Source organism: Theropithecus gelada, chromosome 20 (genome assembly GCF_003255815.1).
Source record: "Theropithecus gelada isolate Dixy chromosome 20, Tgel_1.0, whole genome shotgun sequence".
Classification (NCBI taxonomy): domain Eukaryota; kingdom Metazoa; phylum Chordata; class Mammalia; order Primates; family Cercopithecidae; genus Theropithecus; species Theropithecus gelada.
In genome coordinates this window covers 74,048,920-74,064,311 of record NC_037688.1, presented here as the reverse complement: position 1 = coordinate 74,064,311, position 15,392 = coordinate 74,048,920, and positions in this window count along the sequence as shown.

The window sequence follows — 15,392 nt, the reverse complement described above, 5'->3', positions numbered from 1 at the left end:
TTTTTTGAGATGGAGTCTCGCTCTGTCGCCCAGGCTGGAGTGCAGTGGCCGGATCTCGGCTCACTGCAAGCTCCGCCTCCCGGGTTCACGCCATTCTCCTGCCTCAGCCTCCCGAGTAGCTGGGACTACAGGCGCCCGCCACCTCGCCCGGCTAGTTTTTTGTATTTTTTAGTAGAGACGGGGTTTCACCGTGTTAGCCAGGATGGTCTCTATCTCCTGACCTTGTGATCCTCCCGTCTCGGCCTCCCAAAGTGCTGGGATTACAGGCTTCAGCCACCGTGCCTGGCCCTGTGATCCATTCTTAAGGGCCATTGTGTCAAGGTCCAAAAGTTGACAGGTGCTGGTCAGGTTGGAAGAGAATCATCAAAGTGTGCTTAAGACAGGGTGCTATGAGAGAAAGTAGCAGAGGGGAGATCTCACTGGGCTTCTCTGAGGAAGTGACATTGACACTGAGACATGAAGGATATAAAAGTATCCATGTCTAGAGAATGGCTTATATGAGGGGTTTCGTCCATTCTAGAGAAGTCGAAAGAAGGGCTATCACGCTAGAATGTAGTAAGGGAAGAGCAAGCAGAGGGAAATCAGATGGAGGGTATAAGAAGTGGTCAGGTCACACAGGTCTTGAGATCCACGATAGAGTTTCGATTTTAGTCCAAACTACTGAACCGTTTTCAGCACGAAAGTAAAATGATATAAAAAATATCACTATGCTTGCGGTAGTGTGGAATATAGAATATAGAGAGACAAGAAAGGGAACAAGAAGGCCAGTTAGGAGGACATCGTAGAAGAAGCAGCAAGATCCTGCTGACTTGGGCTAGGGTGGGGGCAGCAGTGAACAGAGAGTAAAGTGTAGAGTTTTTAAAAGTTGAGGGAGGGCCGGGCGCGGTGGCTCAAGCCTGTAATCCCAGCACTTTGGGAGGCCGAGACGGGCGGATCATGAGGTCAGGAGATCGAGACCATCCTGGCTAATGCGATGAAACCCCGTCTCTACTAAAAAAATACAAAAAACTAGCCTGGCGAGGTGGCGGGCGCCTGTAGTCCCAGCTACTCGGGAGGCTGAGGCAGGAGAATGGCGCAAACCCATGAGGCGGAGCTTGCAGTGAGCTGAGATCCGGCCACTGCACTCCAGGCTGGGCGACAGAGCGAGACTCCGTCTCAAAAAAAAAAAAAAAAAAAAAAAAAGTTGAGGGAGTAGAACTGGTAGGGTTTGGTGATAGGCTGGGGTTGAGAATTATCCTTTTCCTTGTTACTTTATTCTTCCTTGCCAATACCACCTTAATCTGTATCGCTGTCATCCTCATCTTCATTATCAAGGGCATCAGCACCCTGGCAGAGCTATCACCAGCAAGAATATACCCTCCCTTGATTCTGCAGACCATTCTGTTTCATCACCCCTCCACCACTATCTTGATGAAAATAGATCTTTTCCAAAACCATCATCACTGATAATTTTGCTGTCAACTCCATCACACTTCTACTATTATCTTTACTTCCACCATCATCCAAATAGTCCTCACCATCAACTTGAGAGGTGCAAGTAAAATTCAGTTGAGGCTGATCCCAGGAGCCCTTACAATGTCTTTGAGGTTCAATCTCTTCCCTCTTTCTCTTCTCCTTGCCATCTCTCAATTGTTTTCCTCTTGGTTGACTTCACTTTTCAAGCAGGCTCTCATTTGTTCAATCATAGGAGCCAGTTTCACAGCTTAGCAACTCCAAGAAAAAGAAATAATCTCTCTCTCAAAAGTGCCAGATCCCCAGAATTCAATCTCATTGGCCTGTTTTTGGTCATATGCCCATCTCTGAATCAATCTCTGTCACTCAAAGGGACCAGATGTGCTAATTGGCCAAGCCTCAGTCACCCGTCCACTCCTGGAGCCAGAGTGGGAGAAGTCAGTCCCACCCTAAATACTTGAGTTCAACTATGATAGCAAAGATACAGAATCAACTTAAATGCCCATCAATGGTAGATTGGATATAAAGAAAATGTGGCACACTACACCATGCAATACTATGCCGCCATAAAAAAGAACGATATTATGTCCTTTGCAGGAATATGGATGGAGCTGGAAGCCATTATCCTTAGTATATTAATACAGGAACAGAAAACCCAATATTGCATGTTCTCACTTACAAGTGGGAGCTAAATGATAAGAACACACGGACACATAGAAGGGAACAACAACACTGGGGCCTACCTGAAGGTGGACAGTGGGAGGAGGGAGAGGACCAGAAAAAAAATAACTAATAGATACTAGGCTTAATACCTGGATGATGAAACACTCTGTATAACAAACCCCTGTCACATGAGTTTACCTGTATAACAAACCTGCACATGTACCCTTGACTTTAAAATAGAAGTGTTGTTTAAGCCATTTGAGCTGAAAGGTGTTATGATTGCTAAATGTGACAAATAAAAATACAGGAAATCCAGTTAAATTTTAATTTTAAATAAACAGTGAATAATTTTTCAGCATATGTCCCACGTAATACTTGAGGTATACTAGAAAAACTTTTGGGCCGTGCATGGTGGCTCACACCTGTAATTCCAGGACTTTGGGAGGCTGAGGCGGGTGGATCATGAGGTCAGGAGATCGAGACCATCCTGGCTAACTCAGTGAAACCCCGTCTCTACTAAAAATACAAAAAATTAGCCAGGCATGGTGGCGGGCACCTGTAGTCCCAGCTACTCGGGAGGCTGAGGCAGGAGAATGGTGTGAACCCGGGAGGCGAAGCTTGCAGTGAGCCGAGATCGCGCCACTGCACTCTAGTCTGGGAGACACAGCGAGACTCCATCTCAAAAAAAAAAAAAAAAAGAAAAAAGAAAAAAAAACTTTTGTGTTATCTGAAGTTAAAATTTAACCAGATGGCTTCTATTATATCCAGCAAACCTAGCGGACTCCTGAAAGAAAAACCAAGGTGCCATTATCAGAACCAAGAGAACGGACCATGGCAGGCCAAAACAGGGGTTGCCCCCTGCACCCACCATGGGCCTGTCACTTCACTGGGTCCCATGTTCCTCATCTATATAAGGAGACCTTCTTCCAGGTTCCTGGGCAAAGATAACCTTATAGGTTTCGATGTATTTTCCCCGAGGGTTTTAATGTACTCCACCTGAATCATGCTCAGTCATTCTAAAAGGAACAGAAAGTAATTTTTTTTTTTTATGATTCTGAGGAGGAGAGGAGCACATCAAACATCATGTAATATCATTACTCAGCCAGTCAACTGAAGAGGCTTGATAAAATCTGAAAGCTCCCAAGGCCAGATCCAAACAAGCCACGGCGTTTAAGATTAAGGCTACACCAGGCACCGTGCTAGCTCACTACAGCATGGGGGAGCACAACGTTCAGCAAGGATTGCAGAGGCTGGTTTTGAGTCTTAAATCAGCATCTGACAGGCTGTCTGAGCCCAGAGAAGTTGTCTATTATCTGGGCGTGGTGGCGGGCACCTGTAATCACAGCTACTCAGGAGGCTGAGGCAGGAGAATCGCTTGAACCCAGGAGCTGGAGGTTGGAGTGAGCTGAGATCGCGTCACTGCACTCCAGCCTGTGTGATAGAGTGCGACTCTGTCTCAAAAAATAAGGTAAGTGGAAAGCACTTTCAGAAGTGTGGAGGGAAATGCACGTTAAGAATGAAAAGAGGAAATATTTTAAAAGAAAGAGAAGGAAAGGGCTGGGCATAGTGGCTCATGCCTGTAATCCCAATGCTTTGGGAGTCTGAGATGGGGGGATCACTTGAGGCCAAGAGTTCCAGAACAGACTGGGCAACACAGCAAGACTCTATCTCTGTCAAAAAAATAATAAAAATAAAAAATTAGCTAGGTGTGATGGCACACCTATAGTCCCAGCTACTTGGGAGGCTGAGGTGGGAGAATCACTTTAGTCCAAGAGTTTGAGGCTGCAGTGAGCTATGATCATGCCACTGTACTCCAGTCTGGGCAATACAGTGAGACCCTGTCCCTAAAAAAATAAAAAATATTTTTTTTTAAAAGAAAGAATAAAGGAAGAAGGAGGGAGGTATCAGGATGTAGGGAAGAAAGGTTACCTCTTATTATGAAGCACTGAGGCATCATAGGGAAAAAATGATATTTTTAAAAAAATTAATGAGACCCGGATTTGGCTGCCAGCTCTTTTACTCACCATTATGTGAACTTGAGTAAGTCCCTTTTTCCTGGAGCCTCAGTTTCCCTATTTCTACATGTATCTTACAAATAGAGTTGCAGAGGAATTTAATAAGATAATGTATAAAAAGCGTCTGAAACATAGTAGATGTTCAATAAGTCCATGAATTCCCTTCCCCTTTCCCAGTTCCCAGGAAGTTCTCTGACCTGGACAGTTTGTCCTAGCCCAAACTGAGCTCAGATGGGTCAGCAGGGAAACCTTGGGGCAACAGTTAAACATCTAAGGTCGGGCACTTCGGCTCACACTTGTAATCTCAGCACTTTGGGAGGCCGAGGCAGGAGGATTACTTGAGCTCGGGAGTTTGAGACCAGCCTGGGCAACATGACGAGTCCCAGTCTCTACCAAAAATACGAAAAAAAAAAAAATAGCCAGAAGTGGTGATGTGCACCTGTGGTCCCAGCTACTCAGGAGGCTGAGGTGGGAGGATCACTTGAGCCTAGGGGGCGGAGGTTGCAGTGAGCAGAGACTGCACCACAGAACTCTACCTTGGGTGACAGAGCGAGACCCTGCCTCAAAAAAAAAAAAAAAAAATAGCATCCACCCCAGGTCATTGCCACACCCACAAAGTCCTCACAACTATTCAATCAGAGAGGTGATGTATGCCCATTTTACAGATGCGGAAGTTGAGGTTCAGAGTTTGAGCAACTTGCCCAAGGTCAATAACTTTGCAAAGATGGCATAACTGTCTGACTCAACAGATGACCACCCATGAGTGCCCTGAGAACTGGACTCTTGATCTCCTTCTCAATCTCAGGACATTACCACCTCAGGAAACAGAGCTATCATGTCCTCTGTTGCCTTCACAGAAACATGGAAGCCATTCAGCGCTCTTCTCACCTGCAAGGCCCACAACCAAGACATCACCACCTCCGATCAGTTCTACTTCCAAAATGTATTATGTATCTGCAACTCTCCATCTTCACAGCCATGTCATTAATATTTCTTTGTTTCTTTGCCTGGATGCTACAAAACCTCCTACCTGGTTATAACCAACTGTCATTTCCAAACATGGTAGCAGCAATATTGCCCGTGCCACAGGCTCTTCTCCAGTGGACTTTGCCACTCCCCAGCAAAATGCTGACTGTATTTCTCCACTGCCTCAAAGCTGAGGAGGACTGTGCTTGTTTTCACCAATAGAATTTGGCAGAAATGATGCTGGGCCAGTTCCAGGCACTACCCTTAACTGGCCTGGGAGCCTCCATTTTCAATCTCTTGGAAGTTGGCTACCATGTAAGGATGCAAATTCCTGGAGACCACCCTTCTGTGAGAAGCCCGGGCCATGAGGAAAGGCTGGAGGATGAGATGCCAGAGAGCAGGTGGATGGGGCCAGGGAGCACCAAGGTGCCAGGCTTATGAGTGGAGAGGCCATCTTGGAAGTAGACCCTCTAGCCCCAGCAGCTCCATCTGCTGCCACATGGATTAGAGATGAACCCCCCAGCTGAGCCCTTCCTGAATTCCTAAACCAGAAAAGCATGAACAAAATAAAACAGTTGTTTTAAGCCAGAGAATTGGGGGGTAGCTTGTTACACACCTATTAATAACTTGAACACTGGTGCCCCTGCTTCTGCTGTTGTCTGCCATTGCCCCACCACCACTATGACCATCCATTCTTATAAGAGCCTGCACGGTCATCATGAAACACAACTCAGAACATGTCATTCATTTTCCCACAGCTTCTTTATGGCTTCGCATTTGCTAAGGCAATCCTACTTGAGGCCTGTCCCCACTCCCAGTCTGTTAGTTCAGGTTTTCTAAGAAGCTGACACAGACAGGGTTAGATCTACAAGGCTTTCACTAGGAGAAATACAAGTGTGAAAGGGAATAGAATGGAGGATAAATAGCCCCCAGTGATCTCATTCGTTAGGGCAGGGGAAAGCTCTGAGCATGTTCTACTCTGGCTCCCAGAGGTTCCCAAGGAGACTGAGTTGCAGCTCCCCAAAGTGGTGTCCTGCTCAATAGTACAGCTTATATTGGTTTACTTTTCTTCTCCCTCCTGCATCTCAATTCCCCACTCTTGTACCAGGGCATCCTAGGATAACCCTCCAAATAAAATTACTTACCCTCAGCCAGGCACGGTAGCTCATGCCTGTAATCCCACCACTTTGGCAGGCCGAGGCAGGTGGATCACTTGAGGCCAGGAGTTCGAGAACAGCCTGGTCAACATGACAAAACCCCATCTCTACAAAAAATTAGCTGGGTGAGGTGGCACACGCCTGTAGTCTCAGCTACTCGGGAGGGAGGCTAAGGCAGAAGAATCGCTTGAAACTGAGAGGTGGAGATTGCAGTGAGCCAAGATCATGTCACTGCACTGCGGCCTAGGTGATGAAGCGAGACTCCGTCTCAAAAAAAAAAAAAAAAATTACTTGCCCTTAAATCCTTATCTCAGGGTCTACTTCTGAAAAACCCAACCTAAGACATGTTATCTAGCACTCTTACAACTTCAAAGAGACCTTCCTAATAGCAATTAAGGAATATTTAACAACGAAGTTATTTGCTAGCTACGTGTCTGTTCCTTTGGACTATAAACCTCATTCAGGCAATATGGGATGCTACAGGATGACTCACTCAACACCATTCAGATTCACTTCTCTTTCACATTTCTAGACACCTTCCAGTCGGTAGTGGCCATGTGACATAGTTCAGACCAATGAGATAGACACAGAGTCTATTGGAAATGGCTCCCCCAAGCAAAAACGACAAGACCTTGGAAGAAGAAGGCTTTTTGTCCATCTGGAATGTAAATGTGATGTCTAGAAGTGCAGCAGCTATTTTGCAACCATGAGGATAAACTATCTGTGATGGCAAAAACAGAAAGTTACAGAGACCTGAGCACCCAATAGCATCATTGAACAATGCAACTCTCCATTGGGTGACCATATGAATACCCAATAGTATCATTGCCCCATCTTTGATTTGCCTACCTCCAGAATTCTTGTTACAAGATAAAAAATAAACCCTTATCTATTAAGCCATTAACTTAGAGTTGTCTGTTATTTGCAACTGAACGCATTGTGAATTGATGCAGAGAGGGATTGCACTGGTGCTATCCAATGGGTATCAATGGCTTTTGGGTTAGTATGTGAGACACAATATGTGTGTAATAGAAATTTGTTGATTTAATAAATGAATCCTGCAAAAAGTATCTTCTTGCAAGCACGGAGCTTATTTTGTGTGGCTGTAAGGAACTGTAAGGAACCAGCTGAAGGCTTTAGAAATATAGCTAGGATGTGGTACAGTTATTAAGATTGCTGCGCTAGAGAGAACCTCTTCTCTGTATTAAGTTTCATGAGGTCATGATGTTCTGCTGGTGAACTGGACTCCCTGGACCTGACCTCTACATAACCATTTAAGTATAAAGCCTTTATCCATCCATTAAGGACATCTAGAAGAGCTAGCTGCCACTCTCCATATCCTAGGTGATGTAATTAGCTTAGAATGAAAAGAGATCAGTAACCCACTGGTCTAATTTTGCCATTACCCACCTGGCATAACACCAAGATATTAAAGTCTGAGCTCTCTTTCCTTGGGGAAACTTCTTCCCAAATTGGAATAGAAATCCTCAGCCAGAGAGAAACTTCTTCCAGGCATCACATGGCTGAAGGGAAAGAATTTAGAACAGGAACCAGGACAGCTGGGTTCCAGCACCAGCTCTGCCACTAGCCGGTTGAAAGGTCCTGATCTGGTTACTTCTCCTTTCTGGGCCTCAGTTTCCTCATCTGTAAGAGGGGCTGGTAAAAGCCCTTCTCTGGGAATCTATTCCAGCGATAGCTGATATGTGCTGAATTGTGATAATGAGGCAGGCACATCAGGCACGTTCCTGTTTGAACCTTCACATCAATTTTGGGAGAGAAGTATGCCTAACACAACCATGTTACAGATAGGAACACTCAAGGCTCAGAGAAAGGTTGAGCAAGTGAATCAGTATCACACAGCTATTAAGTAGAGGAGGCAGGATTCAAACACAAGCTTGTCTAACTTCAAAGCCACGCTTTGAATGTGGGATTGGTTTCATGCATTTGAGTAACAAGAGCATAAAGCAAGACTCACATGTAAGAGATACTCAGTCAATATTTATTTGTTTATTTATTTGTTTATTCATTTATTTACTTATTTATTTTGAGATAGGGTCTCACTCTGTTGCCCAAGCTGAAGTGCAATGGCGTGATCTCGGCTCACTACAACCTCCGCCTCCTGGGTTCAGGTGATTCTCCTGCCTCAGCCTGCCAAGTAGCTGGGATTACAGATGCCCACCACCACACCCAGCTAATTTTTGTATTTTTGGTAGAGACAGGGTTTCTCACCCTGTTGGCCAGGTTGGTCTCAAACTCCTGGCCTCAAGGGGTCCACTCGCTTCAACCTCCCAAAGTGCTGGGATTATAGGCATGAGCCATGGGGCTTGGCCTCAGTCAATATTAACTTATATGGCCTGACAATAGCTTAATATGAGAGACGTAGCGGAAAGAATTGAAGTATCAAAGAAACTTCATTTCAAATGCCACCTCCGTCCCTTATTTGCCAAGGGACAGTGATCAATGGTTTTAGTTCTCCAAACTTCATTTTCCTCATCAGAAGAATGAGTATAATGATACCAAATCACAGAATTATCGTCGAAATTAAATGAGACAATATCTGAGAGGCTGGGCACAGTGGCTCACACCTAGAATCCTAGGATCTTGGAAGGCCAAGGTATGGAGGATGGCTAGAGCCCCGGCGTTTGAGACCAGGCTGGGCAACATAGTGAGACCCCCTCTCTACAAGTAAAAAATTTAAAAATAAGCTGGGCATGGTGGTGAGCAACTGTGGTCCCAGCTACTTAAGAGGCTGAGTGGGAGGATCACTTGAGCCTAGGAGATCGAGGCATAAAGATAATCTTGACTGCGAGATTATAAGGACGTGACCTGGAATCATTCATGCCAAGTCCTGAGCAGAGTCCCAGGCAGCGTAGAAGAAACAGCTGGTAAACATTAGCTCCAGCTATTAGCTCAAGTCCTTCTCCTATGAAACGCCATACGGCAGCTCAGAGTGTGACCCAGCGAGGTCACACAACTAATAAGGCATAGACTTGGCATTTAAACCCAGGCCTAGCTCCAAATTCAAGGCTGTTGTTGCTACCCAGGTGTTGATCTGAACAATTAGGTCTGACACCTTTGTCTGCCCCAGCGCCACAGACAGCAGGCAGCCTACCCCTATTCTCCATGCTGAAAACATTTAGTGTTTGCCAGGAATCAGCATCTCTACAGTTTGTTAAAGCCAGAATTGCCACATCAATGCCCAGCGCCAGCCTCCAGCCAGCTCCACCCACCCCTGCCTGTCATCCGTGGCCAGGGCATACGAAGGCCATGCTAGAAATTCACTGACAGAGATTCTGAACATCACAGGGGATGGTGGGTGTGGGGACAGGAGTCAGTCAGGTCTCCCCAGTCATGTTGTCTTGAAACTGCTTGCTGCTGAGGCCACTGGCACCCCACTCCCCCAGCCCAGGCCTGCAGCGAGAGCCTTTGAGAGACAGATTTTGTCCTTCTCCCTACTGCGGCTTGGTGGGGATCCAGGAAGGGGCAAAGCACTAGAACCACAGAGCTGGGAGAACCCATAGCATCTGCCCATCATATTACAGAGAAGAAAAGTGAGACCCAGAAAAGACATAAAACGGTTACTCAAGCCCTCACCAAAGACAAGAAGTAAGGTATCTTGGTTCAGCCCAGCCACAGCCTGCCTCCAGAGCCCACATGCTGACTATAGACCTCACAGCACCTCTGATAGAAACAGTATCTGCCTCCCAGGATTGTTGGGCTAATGAAAGATGATGGATGCAACCAGTGTCTGACACATAGCAGGCATTCATGTCTAGTAAGTGGTGCTGTTGTAATGACTATCACTGTCATCATCCCCAACATCGTCATTGCACCATCATCATCCTCACCTTCATTCCTGAGCTCTTCTCATCTTGTTCCGTCGTGTTCAGGCCTAGGTAAGTCAGACACAGACGTCTAAAAATCCGTGCATGTATTTAAAGCACTTGTTTGTTGAGCAACTACTGTATGCCAGGCACTAAGGATACAACAGGAATAGGACAAGGTCCTCTGCCTCCTCCAGGGAGCTCACAGTGTCCTGCAGAGAACAGAAAAGGAAAGAAATACATGTAACAATGTATCACACCTATAGTCCTAAAAATAAGTTAAAATAATACTATTTAATAATAACCACCATTTGCTGAGTGCTGAAATAAAAAAGGGCTTCCTACGCCAGTGTGTTCACATAGCCCCCACTCCTGCCTTCATCCCAGTGACTCTCCCGCATAACCTGTGAGATTTCATCTTTATAGCAACCCTATGTTAGTTTCTCACGGCTGCTGTGTCAGATTATCACAAATTTTGTGGCTTAAAATAACACAAATGTATTCTTAGAATTCCAGAGCTTGGGAGTCTGAAATCAGGCTCCCTGGGCTAAAGTGAAGGTGTGGGCAGGGCTCTGCTTCATCTGGAGGCTCTAGGGGAGAAATCATTTCCTTGCCATTTCTGGCTTTTAGAGGCCACCTGCATTCCTTGGCTTGTGGCTTCTCCCTCATCTGCAAAGCTGACCTCTGCTTCCACCCTTCCATCTTCTTTTTCTGACCCTCTTACCTGCCTCTTACAAGGTACCTTGTGATTACACCAAGCCCACCTAGAGAGTCCAGAATAATTTCCCCACCTCGAGATCCTTAACTCAATCCCACCTTAAAGTCACCATTGCCATATAAGGGAACATAGTCACAGGTTTGGGGGATGAAAATGTAGACATCTTTGGTGGGCCATGACTGTGCCTTCCACAAACCCTAATAAGTTAGGGACTGTTGATCACTTCTGCACTAGAGATGAGGAAACTGGGGCCTAGGGAGGTAATGTGGCGTGCAAAGTCACAAAAGCAGCTGGGATTGGAAACCAGGTTTATCTGAGCTGTGGGAGTTGGGTCTGGTTTCCACTGTGCTACAAAAGGCAATGCAGAAGTCAAGAGCAGGCCAGAGAAGACAGCTTCCAGAAAGAGAGAGAACCGAGACAAGCTGTGCAAGATAAATAGGGCATTCCAGGGTGGCAGTGCTACACACTGCCCGCCAGAGTGACATCTATGCAGGTGACGTCCCCAAAACACACCAGGCCAGGTTCCCCTATAATTCTATAATGTCAAGGCAAAAACAGTAGCTTCAGGAAGGACTTCAACAGTTCAGCTGGTGATCTCCATTCCAGAATTCACTTTAATGTTTGGGATGTTTCTTGAAGATCAGCCTCCCGTCTGAAAAATGGGCATTATTAATGCCTATTAACCCAAGCACATTAGCCATCCTCCTCTACCTGCTTTCCTTCTTCTCCCTAACCCTAGGGAGGGTTTTTGTTGTTGTCGTTGTTTTGTTGTTGTTGATGTTTGAGACAAGGTCTTACTCTGTTACCCAGGCTGGAGTGCAGTGGTGTAATCTTGGCTCACTGTAACTTCTGCCCCCAGGGCTCAAGCAACCCTCCCATTTCAGGCCCCCTGAATAGCTGGGACGACAGGCTCACAACCACACCTGGCTAATTTTTATACTTTTGTAGAGACAGGGTCTCACTATGTTGCCCAGGCTGGTCTTGAACTCCTGGGCTCAAGCAATCCTTCCACCTTGACCTCCCAAACTGCTGGGATTACAGGTGTGCACTATCTCACCTGGCCTTGTTTTTTGTTGTTGTTGTTTGTTTGTTTGTTTTTGAGATGGAGTCCCTCTCTGTCGCCCAGCCTGGAGTGCAGTGGTGCGATCTCGGCTCACTGCAACCTCCACCTCCAGGGTTCAAGCAACTCTCCTGCCTCAGCCTCCTGAGTAGCTGGGATTACAGGCATGCGCCACCATGCCCCACTAATTTTTGTGTTTTAGTAGTGACGGAGTATCACCATGTTTGCCAGCCTGGTCTCAAACACCTGACCTCAGGTGATCTGCTCACCTCAACCTCCCACAGTGTTGGGATTACAGGCATGAGCCACAGCACCCATCACTTGTTTGTTTTTTAACAGATTTTTTTAAATTTGTATAAATGTAAGGGATCCAAGTGCAATTTTGTTACATGCATGTATTGCCTAGTGGTAAAGTCTTGGCTTTCAGTATATTCATCACCCAGGTAATGAACATTTGATCCATTAAGCAATTTGCCAACATCCACTCCCCTTCCACCTCCAATCTTCCAAGTCTCCAATGTCTGTAATTCCATACTTTATGTCCATGTGTACATACTAGTTAGCTCCCACTTATGAGAAAGAACATGCACTATTTGACGTTCTGTTTCTGAATTTTGTTTCCCTTAAAATAATGGCCTTCTATAATCCCAGCTACTTGGGAGGATCACTTGAGTCTAGGAGTTCAAGACCAGCCTGGGAAATATAGTGTGACCCTATCTAAAAAATAAATAAATACATAAACTGTTTGTTTTAGAGAAACTTTAGTTTCAGAGAAAAACTGAGCAAAAGATACCCAGACTTCCTGTGTACCTGCTTCCCATCCCTGCATAGCCTCCCCCCATTATCAGCATCTACCACCATCTGTTGCAACTGATGAACCCACACTGATATATTATGATCTCCCAGAGCCTGGGGTTTTGTTCAAAAACATTTTCCAGTATTAAGAAGCATCTCGTTTCTACAGCAGGCGAGGGAAATGAACTGTCTAGACACAGGCCAGACTAGCCTGGCCTTTTCCAACCTCAGCCATTACTTAAAGTCTGAATAGAATCTCCCAGAGAACTTGCGAGCAGAGACCCCTGGGGTCATCCAGGCTGGGAAGGAGCAAACATGCTTATTATAAAAATAGTATGTAACTTTTTTAAACTTTGGGGAAAATAAGAAAATAAAAGTCACCTATGATCTCACAACCAGAGAAGACTCTATTAACGTGTCAGGCGCATTTCTTTTACAATGCTTTTTCTATGAATAAAATAAAGATAATAGCATCTACTGAGCTTATTCTGAGTGCAGGGCCCTGTTTTAAATGTTTGTGTGCATGGTCCCAATCCTCACTGCCATCCTTCCAGGCAGGGACTATTATCATCTTAGTTAACAGCTGAAAATACAGAGGCAAAGAGAGATGAAACTATAAAAGGATGAATAGATGTAAATATATATGAATGGAAATGGAAGCCAGGATGGTGAGTAAGAGTATAGTCTTTGGAAGAAGACCACTTCCTATTTTTCCCTAATTTTATATATTCCTTATACGGTAATATTGACACAAGTCGTAAAATGCATGTGTTTTAAAATTCAAAAGGTACAGAACGTCATACTTTGAAAAGTCCCCTTCCCTCTCCTGAGCCCAGCTACTCAGAGGCAACCACATTTAGCAATTTCTTTTTATCTTTCCAGAGTTGTTTTACACAGGCAAATATAGCTTTGGAGAGGGGTGTGTGTGTGTGTGTGTGTGTGTGTGTGTATCTGTGCATGCCTTTCTCTTCACACAGGTGAAGCGTATAGTCTACGCTTTGCTTTGTTAATATAACAAAACGTCTCACAGGTCATTACATGTCAGTCAAGAGTGGTTTCTAATTTATCAGTTGTATGGTGTTGAGAGGATATTTAACGAGTTCCACCTCCATTTGGGTCATTGTGAGAAGTAAATAAAATAATGCAGGTAAAACACTTACCCAGAGCCTGTTACATAGTAAGTACTCACATGTAAGATATGATTATTAGAATTTTCATCATCCTGCATGTAGAGTTTTCCATTTTGTGCTTTAGGACTAAAATTATGTCACCTCATTGGATATCAAAATAAACTTAAAAATAAATGTCTATTCTTACCTTGTACCATATAGAAAAATTAACCGTAAATGGATGCCAGACCTAAATGTAAAAACTAAAGCTATAGAGCTAAAAAAAAAAAAAAAAAAAAAAAAGGAGAAAATCTGTGTGACTTGAGTTAGCAAGAATTTCTTAGCTAGGACACAAAGAGCATAATTCGTTTAAAAAAAAAAAGTGGTAACCCCCAGTGATCGCTCATCCTGGTATTCACCCCCTCTTTGTGAATGTAGTTGAGCTCTGTGACTTGATTCTATGAGTAGAATGCAGGAAAGTTGATGAGATTTCATTTCTGTGATTATGTTACATGGGCTTGGAATTGTCATCTTGCTAGCGGTCTCTGTCTATGTGCCTTCTAAGCTTGCTCACTTCATGTTGGACAGGCCAACAGGGATAGAAACCGAGGCTGGCCAGCAAGGAACTGAGATCCTCTGTAAGCAGCCCTGGAGGAACTTAATTCAGCAACAACCTGAGTGACTTGGAATTCAAAAGGTACAGAAAATTCAAAAGGTACAGAAAGCTTCTTCCCCAGTTGAGCTTTCAAATAAGACCCTGGCCCCAGCTGACAACTTGACTGCAGCCTCATGAAAGATGGAAAAGCAAAGGACCCAGACAAGCTGCTCCTGACCCACAGAAACAGTGAGATAATTAATGTGCATTGTTTCAAGTGACAAAGTTTATGGTGATTTGACCCACAGCAACAAGAAACTAACACAACTGCTATGATTCTGGAGAGTGATTTGGTGCAGTGAGTCAAGGACCTTAACCCAGATACCAATAACTTGTCTAAAGTCATGTAGCTTGTTAGGGAAAGGGGCAGAGCTTGAATCCAAGACTCCAGAGCCCAGGCTTTTGTACCCACGTCATGCTGCCTCCCCGGGATATCCCCTTACAGGTCTTTCAGCCCCTGTTGCTCCCAGGCGTCCTAGCCTCCCACATCCAGCTCCCCCAGGCTCCCTCCCTCCCGGCCCACGCCAGCTCTCTCCCCCTCTTCTCCACAGAGCTCAACAGCATTGCTCTGTCTGCACACATTTTCCCAAGAGAGAAAGAAAAAGTCGAAAATTTTGTTTTTGTACAAGCTGCCCTTTTCGCCTGTGGCTAAAATTCCCCCCCCACAGAACAGGAATAACAACCAAAGTCATACAAAAGGGAAGCTGGCAACTTGGCCCTCCTTCAGGAATATTCCCTGAGCTTGCACCATGGCCAGCAGCTGCCTGGGGGCTGGAGAGATGAGGAGGAAGAAAACCAAGCCTCCTCGGGCAGCTGATAGAAACAAGCACAGGTCCCCCATAGAACAGAGTCCTCTTAATTCGGCCTGCTCAGGCAATGGACAAAACTATCCAAAGGATGGAGAGCTTGAAGGATGTGCAGAAATTAATCAGTGGGCAAGTCAGGAGGGAGAGCATTTCAGATACAAAGATCCAGAGG